The sequence below is a fragment of the Oryzias latipes genome, chromosome 12 (genome assembly GCF_053564925.1).
Source record: "Oryzias latipes strain Hd-rR chromosome 12, Olatipes_Hd-rR_3.1".
In the NCBI taxonomy this organism is placed as follows: Eukaryota; Metazoa; Chordata; class Actinopteri; order Beloniformes; family Adrianichthyidae; genus Oryzias; species Oryzias latipes.
In genome coordinates, this window is record NC_136248.1 from 20,409,546 (window position 1) to 20,425,174 (window position 15,629).

General features: G+C 37.0%; 1 long non-coding RNA gene across 1 annotated transcript; it reads left to right on the forward strand.

Moving 5' to 3' along the window:
* Nucleotides 1-4,611: 4,611 nt before the first annotated feature.
* Nucleotides 4,612-5,704, forward strand: LOC110016008 (uncharacterized). Its single transcript, XR_002291263.2, has 2 exons — nt 4,612-4,687; nt 5,283-5,704. It is a non-coding gene; the product is annotated as an uncharacterized LOC110016008 (long non-coding RNA).
* The last annotated feature ends 9,925 nt before the right edge of the window (nt 5,705-15,629 follow it).

Sequence of the window (15,629 nt, forward strand, 5' to 3'; positions counted from 1 at the left end):
TCAATATAAAAAATATTACATGTGCCAAAACAATACATTGAACTCCTAGTTTTGGGTAGGAGCTCATCACTTGCTTCCATCATTATGGATGGAACCACTCTATTTTTTGCAGCATTACTTCCCTTTTGAGTTATGAACAGTTAAAGTTCTGTGAGACTGAGAGATGCATTTTGATCAAAAATTTGAGATACCACCACTGTCAGTTTGTTATAAATTATTGCACTTGAGATTATTGTGTCATTGCATGAAATATTTTTTATCACAGTGTCAAACAAGCTGGAGCTCCCATTTGACCTATGTGATGCACTTTTGAGAAATCTTTTTTTATTTGTTTAAATCCAACTACTCCCATGAATTGTGCAAAAGATCACTTAAGTTTTGAAGACCACCAAATAACAAAACAGGTTCACAATTATTTGGAGAGCCTAGGTTATATAACTGCAAAATAAGTCCAAATTGGTAACCTCCCACCACCATGCTTGTCAGTATAAGTGTTTGATCTCAAATGCTGTGCTTTTGTGCTTTTACTACGTGTTCCTCAGTGAATAATAGCAATAACCTTGGTCTTTTCACAATGTAACAACAACATTAGAACATTTAAGGGAACCTCACCTATGACTAAAATGACAATTGTCTTTGATGTTTTCTGCTTTGCAAAAATTGTCAGCGTAGAATGATGGAGTCTTTATTATTATGAAATGGCTCCATAATTGCTCCTGGATTGATGGGCAGCAGTAATTGCTTCTCTAAGCTAATTCTTGATGTATTCCCTTCTTGGCACCACTTTCTCACACCTGGATTCCTCTGGTGGGCAAACTGCCAAAACTAGTGCTTTTATCGCAGTGCTCAAAGGCACAGATGATCAATAATTATCATGTGCATTTGATTAGCAGCACCTGGCTCCTACTTACTCACTTAATTCTAATGGAAAAGGTATGGGAGGGTTGTGTTGTTTCATACTGTTGGTTTTTTTTTTCACCCTGTGACTAAAGAACAAGAAACTGCTATTTTTTGTTCATCTAGGTTGATTTTATTTCTTTTCAAGACCTTCTAAGGTCAAGATTCAAAAATGCCTCTGTACAGATAAATAAAAGGATTGTGGCTATTACAAACAGGCTCACAGAGTCAACCTTAGATGCTGATTCTTGTTATAGCTGAGAAAAAGCATCAGATGGGAATGAATGGTATGGCAAGCGATGTGTGAAAGATATGAATCAGATGGATGAGCAATGGCTTAGCCTTGTGGTTATTGATCCCTTTGCTCCAGGAATGATCCAGAGCTCATTTGGAGACTTTTGTCCCCCTCCTTTTGTTCAATACATCCTTAGAGGCCTTTGAAAAGACTTGTGCACAGTTTGACACACTTGGTGTGGAGCTGAGATGCTATCAGTTTGAATAAATCTATTTCAATATACAGAGCGCTTCCACTCATCAGGCCCCCACTGACCTGATGTGGGGTGAGGAGAAAAGATGCATTACTGTTCTGAATAAAGATAACATATTTCTCCAGACAGTTTGCTCAGGCGTGTTCAGCTTGGAGTGGATAAGCATGTGTGTGTATTTCAATGAGCGTGCATTATTTATAGTTCCTTAATTTAGTCTCCTTTATCTTGAGACACGACAATTCATTTGTGTTCGTTGTAGGGGACACCAGTTTGAGACCTCATAATCAAATACCTTTTATGAAAGCTCTTTAAGCCTTACTGTAAATTGAAGGGGACATCCTGTGCGTCTAAAGAAAATCTCTGTTGTATGGGTGGGACATCTGCAGCTTTTCTCAGAATGACAGGCATCTTGTTGCATGCGTTATTTTTTTATATACTCATGTTATGATGTTAAATACATATATAATACAAATTACATCAATCACTTGATCTTAAGATGTAACAGCCTCCACTTCAGATTTACTTTTTTTTAAGATGACTTCCAATATTTACTTTATTATTAAAAACTGTTTATTGGAGGAATCTGTTTTCCCCTTTTTTTCATAACTGTTTGTTTAGCAATAAAAGAAAAATGTTGTAACAAAAAAATCTAAATGTAATGTTGCCAGTAAACAAAAAAAAAGATTGATGCATTTGATTCCACCTGAAAGCTAGGAATTTTCTCTGAAAGTCAATATTAATTTATTTATAGAAATGTAAGCATTCATTTGATTTGAAAAAGAACAAAAACAAATGGACACAACAGATTTAGCATTTTGCCTAAAGATTAAAAGGGCCGGCTACGGTGGCCGTTTTGGTTCAGTTGTTCTGCTCCGAGGAGAGATTGCATTCAGACTGAAGAAACTGAAGAAACAAGAGCACCTCCAAAGAAGCGTTCAAGAAGGATTCCTGTCCCGGACCAGGGTCTGCTTGAGTGGATTCAGACTAAAAGGTTGTTCCGGATTATCTGAGAAAACGAACTCTAGGTAATTTAAAGCAAACCAAATGTATCCAGTCTGAATGCACCCTTAATGTTTATCCAGCAGGTATTCTTGGCGTGGAGTGAATATTAGCTGGACTCTGTTTTTTTTTTTAACTAAATAAACTTTCTTAAAGTGGTTGACAAGGACAAAAATGTGTGTGTACACAGAAAGTTTAACAGCCTCAATCACACACAATCATCACTACACAACAGTTAAAAAGAAGCAAAATACCTAATTTTAAGGAAGAAAGACACAGGAATGCAGTTATTCTGACAAGGACACTGGAGTTTAAAATACGAAAAAAAATAGCATATTTTAAAAATTAGATAAGCACACAAATCAATCCATCCATTAATCAAGAAATTAAAAATCCATTTTAAAATGCATTTGAAGTACATATAGTTAAGAATTTAAGAAAATAGTTAAGGAAAGAAATTAAAAAGGATAAAAACGTGTGAATGTCAACAAACAGAAGCACAAACTTAAATGTTTAATTATCATATAAGAATATATTTTATTTATAATAACAATTTTTATGACTTGAAACCCCAATTTAACACATAAAACAATAATTCAATCTCTTCCACGTTTTTTTTTTACATTAAAACATATTTGAATAGAATCATTGTAAATCTGAAACTCGTGTTCTGAAATAGTTTGAAATGAAGCCTGGAGAATTTCTCTAAACTTCTTTTTAAAGTGACATGGGAAGGGCCCCTAATTACACCTGAGAAGTCAGGAAAATGTACACACCTTAAGACTTCTGCAATCTGTTGTCTGTATTGTGAGCGTACAGCACTAAAACCCGTCTTTGATTTGGATTATTCATCTGACTCCTAACTTTTAAGCAGACCTGCGCCTGAACATATGAGGGCTCTGGGAACATCATTATAAAGTAAATTCAATTCAATAAAAATAAGAAGCCCAGATTGTTATAACATTCAAGAACATCAACCAAAGCAAATTGATCTTAAAGTTCACTGGGAGCCAGTGCAGACCCAAAACAGGATGTAGTGTGCTCTGTCCTGGCTGCTGAATTTGTCATCAAATTGAAGTGGATTTCTACATTTTATAAAGCAGGGGTGTCAAACTCATTTTCACTGAGGGCCACATCAGCATAGTGGTTGTCCTCAAAGGGCCAGATATAACTTATACATATAATTAAATGTAATGAAAAATATATGTAACTACTCCTTAATGTTAAATAAACTCATTTATTTATTTATTATAACTTTTTAAAGTGACAATTACAGTTGCATAGAAAACACATGTTTTCTTGTTACTCTAGCATAAATCCTTTTAAATTTGATTCTGTCAGGTTAGGTTATATGGACAGTGTTTAGGAATAATTTATAGTTGCCCACTCTGATATTTCAAGTCCAATTCCCCCTAGTTCTGAATAAATACACACCAATTTTTAGCCAGGTTTTTTTTTTAACTTTTATGCTCTCGCGGGCCACATAAAATGTTATGGCGGGCCTTGAGTTTGATACATGTGTTATAAAGGATAGAAAAGGAGTGTTGCAATAATTTATTATTGATATTATAAAAATAATGAATCAATATATCTCCACTAGCTCATGAGAGATCATCTATTTATCTATTTTCCTTGTTAGCAGGATTGGCTTTCTGACTCGTCATCAGTTTGGAGCCGGTGTACATCCTGGACAACTCACCTACTGAAGTGTCACACAGATAGTAAACAACACGAACTCAGTCATGAGGGAATTGTGGAACCACTGCACCAACAATAGATTATTGTCAACTGTGGGAGGAAAACTTTTTACACTGACAAAATACACATAAATGGTTAAATACCACACAAAAAAGTTACAAAAACAGCAGAGTTCAGGTCTTCCTAGCATTGAGGTGAAGCTGCTGACCAACACAGCAAAATATAACCTTAAAACATGTTTATAAATATTATATGATAGAGGAAAAATCTATTTTAGGAGAGGAAAATGTTAATGGTGACTCTATGTTGACTTAGAACAGCTTCTTCCCCCTGAGCAGAACTTCACATCTTTCATATGTGTCAAATGATTTGATTTCTTGAAGAGGTTGGTTACAATTTTCTTAAAACGTAATTGTGACCCGGGTGGGATAAATACAAGTTAGTTTTTCTCTCGCGTCTGCTGCGTGATGACGTCCCTACACTGCGTGCGTTGGTGCGTCACACGGTCATGTGACTTGGCACGTACAATCAGAAACCATTAAAGACAGCTGTGGGAAGGTTGCCGGAAGTAGCGAGTGGGGAATTCTCGGGTGTTTTTTCTGGAGGTCCGTTAGTTATTTCTGTCGTCATTGCACAATAAATATTTCTGAAACTAACGCAACTAGTGTCGGAATATAAGAGCTGACTCCTGGTGCCGACTTGTCCGGAGACAAGCGTGAAGTAAAGATAAAGACCACAGAACTGGTCGAGTGAGCTAGCGCTTAGTTTTAGTTTAGGATTCATAGAACCCTAGATTAGTTTAGTTTAGCTGTCCCATTACTTTGCATGGAGCGATCAGCATTGTGTTTTAAGCGGACCGCTCCATGTTACTAACTTATTGAAAATGTAACTTGCAGTCATGACTGTCATGTTTTTACATTTTGATGCACTTTTATGGTCCTCATGATGTTTGGAACTATTGATAAATTGATAGATCATGTCAATGTGTATCAGCATTATGTACTTTAATGGATAGTTGAACTGATTAATGAATAACTTTATATTATTACTCATTTTGATCATGAACCAATTTTGCTTATTCATTATTGTACAATATGGAAGTTTACACTGTTAATTATAACGCGATTAGCTTTATTAGTGATATTAGGTATGGATTATCCTTATGTGCACATAGAACTTGGACCTATTATTTCTATTTAGGTCAGGTGTTTTGGATGGTGAGCCCAGGACCCAGAACCAAAGCCTGAACTCTGGACAACTAGTCTGCAGCCGTTCTATCTGTGAATTCCACCTGCTCTGGTCGGGCTGGAAGGGGGCTTCTTGCAGCAACCCACTTTTCTCTTCTCCAGTTCCCTCACTACTCAGTCACTCGCCCTTTCACACATCCACTCACACAATTCCCCTCCTACACTCCGGATTACCCTCTGTTGGACACCTTGGCCGTTACGATTGACTATGAAGTCTTGAGAGTGAACTGTTGTGTTGAGCCTTGATGAACTGAATTATCTTGAGCATAAAAAGATGTGAATCATCTTTTGTTGTAAATAATTATTGTATGGCCATTCTATGTGTGTAGATGTATTTTTTTCTTTGTTTTCCAATATATGGTACCATCAAATGCATTCCTGTTTCAGTCTCTTTCTTCATTTCTAGAGTCGAACCAGAGGTCTTCTGATCTAGCCCGGTGCCTGTGTGTCTACTAAAAACCCACTCTGTGTTTAAGTCATTGTTGCACGTATAGGTTACAGTTATGATCAGCACTACGCTGTACGGTGATCAGTGTGTTGGTGATCACCGTCCAAAGCGGTGATCACCAACACTTTCATTTTATACAAACAAATGCATAACATTTATCTTTGCAAAAGTTCAGATTTTGTTTTGCAAAATTCCAAGATGCAGCCACTGGCTCTAGGATGAATAATGAAATGGGCGGCACCCACATGGACCAGAAGCCGTTGCCTCAGAGATTGAGTCGTCTTACTTCCGGGTAGGGAAATGAGCTTGCAAATACAACTCATATGCGATATTAAAAAAAACGTTCTTTAGTGTACCAAAGGTAGTATAAATGATCATATTTACGGATATAGTTTACTCTTGTCAAATCTTAAGAAAAGCATGATATAGGCCCTTTAATCTCAACTATAAATGTGTAAGTAACAGACAGAAAAAGACTTCATGTGAATTAAAACTGAATGACAGCTTTTTATTTTTTGGGTTTGATCATAACTGTTTTGGGGTTTTTTTTCACGTTAATATTTTGATGTTCTATTCATATAGTGTCTGCATTTGTAATGTATCTCCCTAGAGACATGTAAATCATTTTGTACTGTCAATGTTAGCATGAGAAATGCTATATAAATAAAACATTTGATTGATGGATTGATTTACTGCAGAAGTTGGCAGTGTTTGAAACATTCAAGTTTTTCATTGTGTCATTGTTGCAGAATGAAAAGCAGCACAATTTTAAGCACCAGGTGTTTGTTAAAGAGGGATATATATATATATATACAATTTTGTTTTTTTTATACCTCTAATTTCCTTTTTTTATTTTGTTCTTACCATCCATCTTTTTTTTACATTCTTGTTTCTGGTACTTCCCATCATTGTACAATAAATGTTATCTATACTTTATATTTTCAAATAAACATTTTATTTTATTTTTTTATGAATTATATATTCTATAAAGGTTTAACAGATTTACACAAGTCATATAAGTTAGAATTTTTTAAGCTAGAACTTGTTCCTGTTTGTTGCTGTGTTAAAGTCTGAGAAATCATTTAATATGGCAAACTGCCTATGTAGGCACAAGGGGGCCCAAGTGTGGGTCTCCCCAGCCTGGATAAAATATAGTATTGTGTCAGGAAGGGCATCTGGCATAATTATAAATCTCTGCCAAACCAGTTGTGTGACTCAGTAGAAGCTCATTCGCTGTGGCGACCCCTGACGGGATATACAGAAAGGTGAAAGACAACAACCAAAGCATAATAGTAATACAAATTTCTGAATTTAAAGAATAGGTTTACTATGGGGAGGAATCCGTGCCAATACTGAGCAGTCATCACCATCAAGCAACAAGATTCTGTCATACAAATCCGTGGTTCTCCAAAGCAACATCAGAACACTTTCCAACAGAAGTAGCTTCCACCTCCATAGGAACAGAGACATATCAACAAAACCCAGCAGTGCTGTTGAGTGTCTGGGCTCATTTTTAGATGGACTGAGGCAAAGTGGAAAACTGCTCTGTGGTCTGACAAATCAATATTTACCATTCTTTCTGAAAATAGCTAATGCTCGGACACCTCCCCCCAAGCCTAAAGAGTAGAAGGATTATTCTACTGTTATCAGTGTACACTTGAAAGGATCTGCGATGTACAAGTGCACATAGCCTTACTACTTTGCTTTTGAAAGCCACATTAATGTTAAACACAAGTGGTGCTAGAGTAAATTCTGCCATCCGTCACATTTGTTGGGAAAGGTTTTTTCCATTTTAATAATACAATGTACAAAAATGTTTACATTTGCAGTAGCTTGTTTTTTTCACAGTCAATGGATGTGTCACTACATTATGAAATCAGGACATGTTAAAAGAGACATTTAGCTGTAGAGTAGAGTGCCTGAACGAGCAAAATTAAATGGAAAAAGCCCTTTACTGGGGTTGACAGTTTACAGTTTTCATGGAAAAATGTTGTATGTTGCAAATACTCCAAGTTATTGTGTGTTCTACATCTTAATGGTTTGGTTTATTTGTTAGTTAGACAACAACTTAACTGACTTTCCTGATTCTAAGGGTAAGTAACTTGCATAAGTAATACCAATAATGGTTGAACAAAATTAACACTTGTGTTTGGTACAATTTACTTAAGCTCTATCCAATAGGAGTTAGGCAACAAATGTGGTCAAGTAACCAGGTGTATATCATGCCTTTGATTTCTGGGTTGAAGCCTCTTTAAGACAAAAGTTACTGGAATCATGTGAGTTCACCAAATGACCACTAGATAATTTGTTAATCCTGCATTTCTTGTTTTTCCTTATATGAAAATATGTGATTTTATAACAAAAATGTACACATATCAAGCATAATTGTATTAGATTAGATTATGTGGTGAAATAAACCGATTTACATCGTTTTCATTTTTAAATAAGCTTCAATCTGGAAGTTGATGGGTTTTTGTTCGGTTCTGTCAGATGTTTCAAATAAAATTTCTAAATTACATTTTTTACCAGTTAAAATTTAATATTGAATTAGGTTTATTTTGAAAAGTTCTTTGGAAAAAAAATAATTTCTTTACATACATATCTGACACTTATATTAGGGAAATAGAAGCAAAAAAAAAACAAAAAAAACACTACTATCAATTCCAAATGAACATTTTGTGAAGGATGATGAGCATCTATGGGTGTAAACTGCTCACACCCAGATTTCTTCTCAGAACAATTGGTAGCCTCTCAGTATCTTCATTACTGATTGATGGATTACTGCGTGCTGACTTAACACACCCCTAGAAGCAAATTCTCTCCCTAAAATCATACGGGAGTCTCGCCTCTCTTTGTGGGTCCAATACTGCTCTGGCATTTCCTAGAGCGCAGAGAGTCTGGCTGAGAAGAATAGATGGTGTGCATTATAATGAACATGGGCTGACATTGCCTCATCCATCATTCCACCCAGGAAAATTATAGCAGTGCTAGGGGGGAGAGGGAAAAAGAGAGACTTTAAATCAGAGATTGTCTACAGGTCTAACTCCTCCTAGACTGTCACCTTGTTGTTCTTGTTTTAAGTGCTCAGTCTAGATCTGCTTTCCTTCTGTTTGTCTCACGGTCAAATTATTGCATAAAACACTCACTTCTCAAGAGCTTCACCTTGATTAATATGTAATCTACCACTCCAATGAAAATCATGTTTGTGATGTTTTTAACATCTATTTGTGGCATTTTGCTGATGATGGAGGACATATGTAAAGAAAATTAAGCACAAAATACCATTTTTGAGTATTTCTTTATTCAAATCTTTGAGAGTCAGGAGCAGACGAAAAAAGGCAGATGGAAACAGCTTGTAGGTGTGATGAAGAAGATGCTACGGCAAGTCACAAGCTCCCTGCTCTGCTCCATTCTGATTCATCCACTTGCAGACAAATACATCTATGTGCTTTGACGTATGCCATTGAATTGCATGATCCTTTTTCTTTTCCTATTTTTGCATAAATTGCAAAAAAAAGGTCAAATTTGTCCAGCAAAAAATGCCGTAATTAAAGGTGAACAATTTAAAAATAAAGTTTTAAAGACGGTTTTGGACATTTTTTACTCTTTATTAAAAAAAAAAGATCAGTTATTGCAGTAGAAAAACCAGTGACTTCTCCTGGTTCAAAGTTCAGCGAGGAGACTTAAGCAATCCACTGAGTTGGTGTGACAGGCAATCATATCAATAATTTATTTGTAAATACTACTTCAAAGGAATTGTTGAAAATTATCATAATTATCAATTTACTGGCTTATGCATCTCTAAATGCTAGTGTATGCATGTCGCTCATGCTTTACTGTAAATGACTTTCCTAATGAGCAAACAGTGTCTTCCCAAGATGACTCAAGAGATGGGAAATTAGATGCTATCTCACTACAACAGAGCATCGCAGTGGTACGGTCTGATTTCGGAATTATGTCATACTTGCTGATACACAGATTATACTTGCACAGCGAGGCTCCAGTGCCGCTGACAAAGACGGCGACCGTGCATAATGTGATTAGTAAGTGAAGTGCTAGATTGTAAACAGAATGTAGAGATTAAGTTACATTGCAAATATTGGTTTACAGTCGTTCAGCCAGGAGGCAGCCTGTAGGTATTAATCTGTTCCAGCAAGCATCCTCTGTGGTGACTGCAGAAACCAAGGGGTTTGTAGTGTTTTAACCTGTGCAGACAAAGCCATGTCGGGCCACTTTCAAGTGGAACGATCACCACAGAGAGTTGGCTTTCAAGTGACCACCCAGCATTTCCACTTGGCTGCTCCCTCTGATGCTACCTGAACAGGTTTCAGCAGAAGCCTTCAAGGTGCTCATACATAATGCATAGCAGAAGGTATGCTCAGTTTTCATGTCCTCCTCATCGGTTTCACGAGTAGGGATGGCTGCGCCAGCACACAACACTGTACATGCAATGAACAGTGTTTCATCAGCAATTTGTTTCTCTTTTTTTAATTACAATTTTTTTTTCACATGAACACCTACATTTAAGCCTAACTTGACCTCCATATTTGTTTTCCTAAAAGTGTGTTCAGCCATCATTTTGTAGTTTTATTGTTGTATAATAAATCACAAACAGGACAATATCAATAATTAATGTGTTAATGTCACAGAGTGCAGGCTTTGATCAGATCAACGTAACAGCTTATCCAGCAAGAATCCTCCGTGCTCTTTGTCTTCACATTTCTGTGATATCTATTAGTTTAACACTCAGTGACACTGCTCTGGCCTTGCCCTTCATTTTTTATCTTGTCTTCTCGCATTTCTTTTGTGGCGTGATTTGATGTGCCATGATTGTCTTTTGTTTCTCCTTTTCTTCTTCTATTTTTTATTTGCTCTCGGCATAAAATCATTCATGAAAATCAATCCAAACACACTCCCTCCTCTTTTTGTGGTACAAAACGTAGCCTTTTGCTGACCTCAATAAATTCACCAGTATGTTAAACATTTCAGTTAGTGCCCTTAAAGTGGCCTTTCCACAAACATTGTCCTTCGCCAAAGGGGGCACTTAGAGCTGCCTGTGTGCTGGTGTGTGTTTGTGTGTGTGCGTGCATGTCTGCGTTGAGAGGAAGCTGTGTGGTATCCACTACTGTGACGTAATAAAATTATGGCCCATTAGCGGTAACTAATGACTGTGTGTGTTCATTTCAGTCTATGGTATTTTAAAGACCCCATTCTGTCTCAGTCTTTCTGTTTATTTAGGGGTCAAATAGACTTTTTCTTGTATGCATAATCATCAAAAAACATCTCTATTATTTTGAGCAATTTCTGAAAACTTTTTTAGTCTAATTGTGTTAGTCTAGCTATCTTTTGAAAAAAATCTCAGCATTTGCTTTGTGAACCAGCATCAAAGTTTATTCAAATATTTCAGGCTCCCTGTGATTTTAGACTCTTGGGAGCAGGAGGATCAAGCTTCCTCGGATCAGACAGCATCTGAGCGATTGCAGCTGTGTTGTAAATGCAAACTTCCTAGAAAAATAACTAAATGTTTAACCTTGTCTTTCTTATGCAAAGACTGTGTCTTTGTGGAAATGTCTCTTGCAGATAAGTTCAAATATAGTTTAATAATGAATAGTTTTGAATGTTTTATAAGAAAACCAAACCCATTTGTGTAGCTCAATGAAAAGCAGATAGCAGGCCGGATAGGGAACGCATAGAGAAAATCCCACAAATGGGTAAACAAGTATTGTAATGAGCCTTTGTGTATAAGAAGAATGACAAGACTCTTATTTACTCTGCATTAGGAGTTATCAGCATCTGTGGTTAATTTGGTTGCCACGTCGCTGAAAAGACCAACATCTGTTGACGTACTTGTGAATTAATAGAATTTTTCTAACTTTTGTTAAAACCACTTAGCTTAATTATGTTTGTTTGGGCATATGGAGATAGAGCAGTCAACCTCTGATTAGAAAGTTGCAGGTTTAGTTCCCACCCGCTCGCACACCCATGTGCTGAAGTGTCCTTGGGAAGACACTAAACCTCACTCTCCTGGTGGTCTGGCTTGCACCTTGCATGGCAGCTCTGCTACCATCAGTGTGTAAATGTAGGAATTGTTCAACATTTTGGGTATTAATGAAGGTAAAAAAAAAAGTTCTATAGGGCTTTTTCTGTCAAGATGTGTTTCAAATGTTCTTGTACACCACGAAGGAAGAGCAGTTTAAAAGCTTAAAGATCCCAAAACATGTTAAGTGTGTGTTTTTGTCTGTCCGTCCACATCTGTCTATTTTCTGAACCCACTTTAATCATTCAAAGAGATGCTGGAGCCTATCCAGGCTGAACAGAGACAAACAATCACACACACTAACTTTAATACCTAAAGGACAATTTATAGTCACTAAATAATATATGAAGCATGTTTTTGGACATGGGAGAAAGCAGGAGAAGACCCACGCAAGCTTGGGAAGAACTCCACACAGAAAAGACCCAGCCGGGATTTGAACCTTTCATATTCTCCAAGATGTTGTCATCCATGAACAACATGGTTCTTGTTGGAGGTGGTGGCTTTCCTATTGTGCTAGTGATACATGTAATACAGTTTTATACTTCTTTTTCATTTTGCCTGCAGGATTTGTGGGTTTAATAATACTTAAGAGATTATTTCTGTCTCGTTGAATCCATTCAACAGGTGTACCGGTAGTACCGATAGTTTTTGTACTGAGAATTTAAAAGAAAAAAAACATCAGTTTCTTTTTCGTAAAACTTATAATTTCATAGCTGTACCTATCCATCTATTTTTAACTATAGGGTCCGTGTCCCAAAATGTATCACCTGGAGCATTGTCTTTTTTTTTGGGGGGGGGGGGGGGGGGGGGGGGGCAAAGTAAGATCCCTTTAGGCAGGGTTGTGCATTTCTTCTACTAAAATTTATTCAAAGTTTAATGTTTATTTGCCAGGAAAAGAAGTGTTCATATTTATGTACCATAAAATGGGAAACTCAAAAAGTGCAGATAATATTATCAATGCTATTTTTGAAGAGCAAACATGCTGGCTTTGTAAATCTGGAAAAAAAGAAACGACTTGTTTCATCTAAACATTTAACAATTGGGGAAAAAAATATTCTTCCCCTCACTTTTTGGCTCAGTATCTTGTAGGTTCAGCATGGGGGGCTAAAACCTAATGTGTGTGAGTGCACAAATGCTTCAGTCTTGAATTCAGTCTCAACATCCTTTTTACTGCTTTACCTCCAGTTTACCTGCAGTTTTTTTAAGCACCCTGCATTGCTGTTAGCTCCCTGGCAACAGCTGTTATCTGAGGCTGATTAGTTCCTCATTTGTATTCTCTAAAAATCACTCACTTTTATCCAGTGAAGCACCTGTAAGCTTATGTTTGCTCAGTTGATGCCTTTTAACAGCACAAGAGCTTTTAGTTTCAGCAAGATTCGCGTCTCAAAAGTAAAGTTGTCGCTCAGTTCTGCAGTCATTACTGACTGTTCACAAAGAAAATTAAGCAGATGGCAACTCTATAAATATGAAACCACATGGTTACATAAAACACACTATCAGCTTTTTAAATCAACAAGCGCTCTTGTTAAAAGCTAAGATCGTCTGCTGCTCGCTGAAATGATCTAAAGAAAAAGAATAGGACAAGACATGATGGCTTTCTCTGTGTCTGCTGCATATTTTAATAGAATGGAATAATGCACTAGAGCTCAAACAGGCCTCGAGTATGAAAGAGCAAATATAACCTTGGAACCAAACACATTAAAGCACAAAGACAGATGAATACCAATGCTGTTTGCAGCTGTCTGAAATAATGCGTTAGATGTATTCACATTTATTTTTGGTGCTGACAATATTCAATAATTTAAAAGAAATAACCTTTTTTTTCTTCTTCTAAAGGCTTTATCTGCATTTAACATGTAAAATTATTTATCAGGTCTTGCAATTTGGTCAATGAAGTCTCAGATGCCTGTACATGCTGGTAAATTTAGGGTCACTTGTGTTCTACAAAAATCTGCTTAGATTATGCAGATCAAAGGTTTGGTGATTTATATTAAAGTCATCATGCTAATGCTGTACGTTTAATGACACTATGTGTTTCCTCTCAAAAGAACTTTTGTAGTTTAAGTAGTTTGTTCAGGAAATACTTTTTCCTCCCAATACATCCTTCTTTTTCTAAATGCACACATACGGAGTTAACGCACTGGACCAAAAGAAATAGAAAGTGCAGCATTTAGATTTAATTTTTTTAAGTTTCCTAAGATTGCATGATTCAAACTTTAGAGTAGTCGGTTCCTTTGAAGAATGGCACCTCTTAAATGAAGGACTTGTCTGCAGAGTTTGGCATTAGAAGAATCCGGCTGTGAAGCAGTAGAATTAAAACCTTGTCATGCAGTCTCACAGTCTAGATCCTGGTATTAATCATCACATAATCTGCAATAAACACTAAAAAACTATAATTCGTCAAGACAATCCTGGATGTTTTGTCATGATTGAAAGCTGGTTATCCTATTTAACTGTTTGAATACAAGTGGGGGTGCACATACGTAATTGAAAGGCAGTGTGTTTCCAAGGCAAAAAAAAAAAAGGGGGACAGGCAGACAATTGAGAAAAGGGGGGCGTGGGGGGTCTTTGACCACTTGTGGCCTTCACAACACAGGCACAAATCATAGAGGGACACGGCAATTGGAGTGACAGATGAACAATGCTCCCATTTTCCAACCCCCTGTGAACAGGCCCATCCATCACAACAGGGGAGATTAATTCAATTCATCAGCTTTTTGTCTCCCTGGGCCCCCTAATACCACCTGATATTGCTCACACAGGACTTATAAATGTTTTTGAATTTGATCTGGGCTTGCTCGCTTGACACCGCCTAAAACATTGCACCTATTACCAACAGGACAGCTGCTGCCGCTTTGAGTGTAACATGGAATTTAGTCAAATGATTTTCAAATTAAGCCAGAACATTTAAAAAAAAAAGTTAACTGTAGAATTTCAAAGTTATTTAGACCAGGGATGTCAAGACTTTTTGCGAAGAAAAAAAATATAGCATCTCACATCTGGTAGTCCCTCTTCATATTGAACTTACTGAAAACCACCCATCTCTTGGGATATTAGGCAGATAGTTTTTTCATATTTTCTTGGAGAAAAGAAAAAGCCAATTTTCACTTATCCTGGCAGCGATGCCCCTCTGCCAACGCTCATTTACAATTGACCTTTTAGTAATCTAGAAAGCCTCACTGGGTTCCATGACAGCATTGTCACACGCTTGAGGCTTAAAACGCAATTAAGCTGAGCACAATTAAGAAATCATACACTTTAGAAGATGCAGTGTGCTGCATATTGATTTTGCTGGAGGGTCATTGAAAACTTAGCGCAGGCTGCATTTGGCCCACGGGCCGTACTTTGGACATGCCCGATTTAGACAATGCATTTAGAGGGAGAAGTATGGGGACCAAGTCAAGTCAATACCTTCTGAGATCAATAGAGACCCATGCAACTTTTTTTGGAACCAACTGCCTTAGGTTAGAATCCTAAGGTGTATGCATAAAGCAGCAGCATTTCCATGTGAAGGAAATCAAATAGGATAGGTTCAAGTCACTCAAACCAGACTTTCCTCACTTCGTTTTGTGAACCAAAATGTCAAATTTTCTGAAGTTTTAGGTCTACAACCAATTTCCTTCATTTCCCCCTGTCCTGTATTTAAAGTGAACTGCCAACCAGGAAAATATGAACACAAGTGATGACATCTAGTGACCATATTCTAAACTACAAGAGCCTCAAATCTTTAAGTTCTTGTAAAATAGGGGTATATAACCTTTAGACTCGGGGGGGGGGGGGGGGGGGGGGGGGGGGGGGGGGGTTAGATTACAGTG